The sequence below is a fragment of the Papaver somniferum genome, chromosome 7 (assembly GCF_003573695.1).
Source record: "Papaver somniferum cultivar HN1 chromosome 7, ASM357369v1, whole genome shotgun sequence".
NCBI lineage: Eukaryota > Viridiplantae > Streptophyta > Magnoliopsida > Ranunculales > Papaveraceae > Papaver > Papaver somniferum.
The window spans coordinates 36,670,663-36,677,408 of NC_039364.1; the positions used below are offsets into that span (position 1 = coordinate 36,670,663).

A 6,746-nucleotide genomic window follows, 5' to 3' on the forward strand; every position below is an offset into this window, starting at 1 on the left:
GTTATTAGTTTAGCACAGTTGCTCAAGTTAGGACTGGAAAAAAATATTATTTTAACGAATATATTGATTTATCACGGATTAATTCGCCGAAGTTCTATAATATTAATGAGCATGATGATGTACAAAAAAAAAAAAAAAAAAAATTAAAACAAATGAAGTCATGTTTATGGAACATTAAAATATCTGAACCCCAAATGACCTTGTTTTTAGTGATCTATGGTGCAATTACACAATGTTAACATCGATTAAATCATTAACAATTCAAAGTTTGGAATCAATGATCTTGTAAACATCGTAAACCCAAAGCCGAATCTTCATATAAGATGGTCTCTTTCTCCCTCATTTATGATCTTGTGAAATAATATACTCTAGTAAGCCATATATACATTTCGTTCAACATATCCGAAGCAGCACCAGATTGGTTAAACAAAGGAAACAATGCATGGCAGATGATATCAGCAACCTTAATTGGAATACAAAGTGTACCAGGCTTAGTAATCCTCTACGGAAGCATCGTTAAGAAAAAATGGGCAGTAAATTCAGCTTTCATGGCTCTTTACGCCTTTGCCGCCGTACTAATCTGTTGGGTTTCTTGGGCATATAAAATGACTTTTGGAGAAAAACTTCTTCCTTTTTGGGTAAACCTGGTTTTTCATTAGGCCAAAATTATCTTTTAGCCCAAGCTGAATTACCTGAGTCAACTCAGTTTGATAGCGCTGGTGGAGTTGCAACCGCTATGGCTCAGCCTTTCTACCCGATGTCATCTCTTGTTTATTTTCAGTTCGTTTTCGCAGCAATAACTTTGATTTTACTTGCCGGATCACTGTTGGGCAGAATGAACTTCAAAGCATGGGTGGTTTTCGTTCCTCTTTGGTTAACTTTTTCTTACACTGTTGGTGCTTTTAGTATGTGGGGTGGATTATGCTGGTGGCTATGTCATCCATCTCTCCTCTGGTATTGCAGGCCTCACCGCTGCTTACTGGGTAAGTACAAAATGAGTATTGCATTTATCTTTAAGTGTGCTTTAGCCTGTGCATTATAAGTATCCAGATGCTTAAAGGAGAAGTGACCGTTTCTATGTGGTGTTTGATAGGTTGGACCGCGGACACAGTCTGACAGAGAAGATTTTACACCGAACAATATTTTGTTGACATTAATGGGTGCAGGACTATTGTGGATGGGTTGGTCTGGTTTTAATGGTGGTGCACCATATGCTGTTAATTTAGTGGCATCCATGGCAGTATTGAACACCCATATTTGTGCTGCAACAAGTCTCGTCGTGTGGACATGTATGGATGTCATATACTTCAATAAACCTTCTGTAATTGGAGCCATTCAAGGAATGATCACAGGACTTGTTTGCATAACTCCTGGTGCAGGTAACTGTCACAAATTTCTTGAATGCAGCATGGAACAATTTGGTTCTTGGACTACTATTCTACACCAAAAAATCTTGCTTTTTATCCATTCCACAAATGGGAGAAAACAATTTCCGGACACGAAGATGGTTTTCCGGCATTGAGATTCGTTATCCCGATTACTTTATCTTTTTTATTGATAAATTTACATATAAAAGTAAAATAAATTATAGAAAAAATTAAAAGAAGGATAGAAGAAAAATGAATTCTCGATCATTCTCAAACGAAAAAAAAATTTCATTAGATATTGCTTATCTGGGTAGCACAGACGAGCTTATAATGGCCACGTGTTCGCCTTTGACGCTAAGACGTGCGTGTCTCCACGTCAGACATTTCAGTGACATCATGTGCATAAATCACATATTATTTCAATACAAATATACATTAATAATGACACAATTTTTTTTACATGTGTTATGTTGTTGACATATATATTTATCCATTTACAAATTTGTTATTTATTAACAATTTATTAGCGTTGTTGAAAAATTACATTCATAACATATACATCGTAGTGAAAAATATCACTGATTTCATAACGTATACACGTCCTTATCTTCTAGAATTTTTTCCAGTCTGAGTCTGCATCAGTGCAACCCAGCTTCTTACTTACGTCCAGTTTTGTCCATCTTACAACTTCACAATACATATGACTGGACTTGTATTTTTCGTGCATAATATAGGTCTTGTTCAGGGATGGGCAGCTCTTATCATGGGAACTTTATCAGGATCTATTCCATGGTTCACGATGATGATCCTCCATAAAAGATCTAAATTACTTCAAAAAGTTGATGACACGTTGGGTATGTTTCATACCCATGCAGTCGCGGGCCTTCTAGGAGGTATCTATACGGGCATCTTTGTGGAACCGAGACTCTCCGGACTTTTCTTGCATGTACCCGGCTCAAGAGGTTTAACTTATGGTGGACCTGGAGGAATGCAACTATTGAAACAACTTGCCGCTGCTGCTTTCATCATTGGTTTGAATGTTGTTGTCACTTCCATCATATGCTTATCAATAAGGGTTGTTATTCCACTTCGAATGTCCGAAGAACAACTGTTGGTCGGAGATGATGCAGTACATGGTGAAGAAGCATATGCCTTATGGGGTGACGGTAAGAAATTTGATGATTTGGTATCAAATAAATACGATGAAGAGAGTATCTAAATAAATGTATAAGTAACAATTCAAATGCATGAATAAACAGTATCACAATATCTGTGATGCTAGAGCCACCTTCACTTTTTTTGCTTATGTGTTAGTGATGATATTATACGGGTTCATTGTTCTCGTTGGGTATTGTGCCCTGTTGTTGATGGTGGTTTTTAACTTAGGGTTAAAATTGTAAAATCTTATATCTGATGTGACGTCACTCTGTAAGGAAACGAAGCCATGAGTGTGCACCTCTTCACTGGCACATTTATTGAGCAACTCAATATTTTCTTATGAAATTTACCCAGAATGGTGCATGTGGCAACAATCCCAAGTATTCTGTAGATTTTGGCACATTGCCTACATTCGATTAATATAAATTTCTTTGAATGCTTCCTGTGCTATGTTCCCCGGCTGAACCCTTAATGTTGATATGCCATGACAATTTGTGTTCACTCGCAGCAGAGTAGCACGAATTTCCAAGTATCAAGGATGAGGTCTTTGCATAAGGTATTCAATCAGAAAGCATGCTGCTCTCTGGCTATGAACTTAAAGAACTCTGTGTCAACACATAGAATTCAATCAATTACTTTTACGCCTTGCGCAGTATACCAGACCTTGCTTGTCGAAAATAAGCCTAGGCAAACTAGGTAATTAATCCGACATGGATTAGAAGGTGCAAAATCTTGCCCAGAATCAGGAAACAGGGAGCCGCAGCAGCAAAGGGAGGCATGGCCATGCCTTAGGCCAGCTGGCGCCACTTGAGATTGGCCACGCCCCCATCCTAAATCGGCCCTACTTTCCTCGACCAATCAGGTCGCCTTAAAACCGCCACGCTCACACCAAATGTGGCTGGGCCCATACCTGCCGGCCCCAGTTTCCAACGACCAATCAGGTCTCCCTAAAGCCGCCACACTCATACTGGAAGTGCGGCCACACCATGTTTGGCTGGCCTTCCTTTTTGGACCAATCAGGTTGCTCTAAACCTTCCACAGCTTTAAAAGAGGTGTCAAGATGTCTCCATACCATGTTGGCTTCCCAAAACCGCGCCAACATACTAACGACATACCAAACACGCCAAAAAGCATGCCAAACGGGCATGCCAAGTACACGTGCCAAACATGCCACTTACCGCGTCAACATGCTAACAACATGCCAAACCTGCCAAAACGCGCCAACGCGCCATAAATAGCACCGTACGTGCTAACCTACCTCCTGTTCGAGGCCAACGCCATGATAAGCTCAAATTAGGGGTTTCTAGTCAGAAGCACGACCCTCCATTAACCAAAACCCTAATTTTCGCAATACAAATTATGCCACTTCGGCCCCACAACATGCCACGAGTCGTGTGGGGCCCATGAATCTCTAGGAATGGCGCCATATCATAGCCACCCACGACAATCCTTACTCCTGTGGCCGTTTCCACACTACGGCCTTGTCATAGTTTCTTTGGCATAGCTATGGCAATGTTTGCACAAAGAAGTGTCGCCATGCCGCGGCCGCATGCCACATGCACCTATTAGGGTTTCGACATGCCAAACCCTAGTTTAGGCAAAGTTGCTACGCCAACCAAGCCAAGTAACGTTTCCCAGAGCGTTGGGATTGATGTGGCAACAGGGCCAATGTTGCCACTGAAAAAGTGGGGGTACAACAACCACACCCAATATTTCGCTTAGCAATCTGTATGGAAAAACTCCAATATACTTTCTAGAGAATCAACTAGACAGTCAGACTCAATCTAGATAAAAAGTATATCAAAGAGTTTATATCTCAATCTCTCGATTTGATATATACTCAAGCAAATAGAAATTTGCGAGTCTTTATCAAATACTAGAGAGATAACTTGGATGGTACCAAAGACCAATATCCAAGTGTCAATCAATTTAAATCAACAACCAAAAGGTCGGATATTCTAATTGATTGAACAACGCACAACCTGTGATATTTCAATTATATAACAAAATATAATGCGGAAAAGAAATAACACAAACACCAGAATTTTGTTAACGAGGAAACCGCAAATGCAGAAAAACCCCGGGACCTAGTCCAGTTTGAACACACACTGTATTAAGCCGCTACAGACAGTAGCCTACTCAAAATTAACTTCGGTCTGGACTGTAGTTGAACCCCAATCAATCTCACACTGATCCAAGGTACAGTTATGCTCCTACGTCTCTGATCCCAGCAGGATGCTACGTACTTGATTCCCTTAGCTGATCTCACCCACAACTAAGAGTTGCTACGACCCAAAGTCGAAGACTTTAATAAACAAATCTGTATCACACAGAAAAGTATACGGTAATAGATGAATCCGTCTCCCACGAATATACCTACGAGTTTTGTTCTGTCTTTTGATAAATCAAGTTGAACAGGAACCAATTGATAAAACAGACTTATATTCCCGAAGAACAACCTAGTATTATCAATCACCTCACAATAATCTTAATCAACGCAGCGAAAAAGATATTGCGGAATCACAAACGATGAGACGAAGTGTTTGTGATTTCTTTTATATCTTGCCTATCGGAGATATCAATCTCAAGCCAATTATTACAATTGTACTCGCACGATAGAAACAACAAGATCAGATCATACAACTACAAGAAAGTAGTATCGGTCTGGCTTCACAATCCCAATGAAGTCTTTAAGTCGTTAACCTGGTTTAGAAGAAGAAACCAAAGGTTAAAGGAGAATCGACTCTAGCTTAGCACAACTAGTATCACACAGAAGGTATGGGGATTAGGTTTCCCAGTTGCTAGAGTTCTCCCTTATATAGTCTTTCAGATCAGGGTTTGCAATCAATGTTAGCTTGGTAACAAAGCATTCAATATTCACCATTAGATGAAAACCTGATTAGATTCAAGATAATATCTTTCAACCGTTAGATCGAAAACTAGCTTGTTACACACAAATGAAATGCACGTTTCTAGGCTTGTGTAACCGTACCCAAACTTGTGCATTTGTTGGTTCTACAATAGTCAACCAATTGGTTAGCCATATGATCACTTTCATATTAACCATATTCTTCTTCACCATAACTAGTTCAAGTGACTCAAATGAACTAGTTAGAGAGTTGTTTAATTGGAAGGAAATCTTATGTAACTACACAAGACAAAATCGAAGCAAAAACGATTTGATTCACTCGAATCGGTTCATGAACTATATGGCCACAGTTTGCAATTTGCATTCCTTAGTTTATATAAGAATAAGTTCACAAACATCGTTTTTAGATATAACCTACTCAAGTTCGCGGACTGGGTTCACGGACTTAAGTTCCCGGACGGAGTTCACAAACTCCAGCAGAATTTCTCGGGTCGAGAACTTCCGCCAGTTCGCGGACTTGGCTCACACAACTATTTTGGTTCTCTTGATCAACAAAGTTTGCAAACTTTGGTTCAAGGAATAAGGATTTATACATATATGTGTTTCCACAACAATGCTTATATCCTCCAATGATTATATAATCTAAACTCTCATTTCAATCATTGAAACATTCTTAGAGGACGTTGATATTCTATAGTTGTTGTTCACAAACTATTTTTCGTCAAAGTAAACAATTTTCAAAGTGATTGAAACTTGTCATGACTTTCGTCACTAGGTAAAGATGAACTTGGCTAAAGCGAAAGCTTACCAACACATATTTCGAGAAATAGATAGGCGAGATAAACTCGGCTCGAAATAGCAAATGTGTATAATCTAAGTCTATATAGCAAAAAGACTTTTGTCTCAAGATAGGAGATAAATATACTTTTGAGTGATAGATAAGTTCAAGTCTCCACATACCTTTTAGTTGATGAAGATCCACCGGTTCCTTGAGTAGTCCTTCTTCTTGTATGATGATTGCCATGGAGTTCTTGAGATCAACTACACTTTCTATCCTAGTCCGAGACCTTAGCTATAGTAGAGTAGAAATCAAGACTTATAGTTTTGATCACTAACATTGACAAACATGCTTTAGATAGCAACACATGCGAGTTCGACCGAGAAATGCTCTAACAATCTCCCCCTTTGTCAATTTTAGTGACAAAACTATCAATACATATGGAATACAAAAAATAAATAAATTAACTTTTGTAGCTCCTATTCCACATGTCTAATCTTAAATATTACTTGAAATCTTCGTCACTTCCAAGTACTCCAATGATCCCAAAGGTTGTGAGTTCAGCATCATCGTT

The 6,746-nt window shown here is 39.0% G+C and overlaps 1 pseudogene; it reads left to right on the plus strand.

The window, feature by feature from the left end:
* Positions 1–232: 232 nt before the first annotated feature.
* On the plus strand, positions 233–2,586 carry LOC113294521 (annotated as a pseudogene).
* Positions 2,587–6,746: the final 4,160 nt, after the last annotated feature.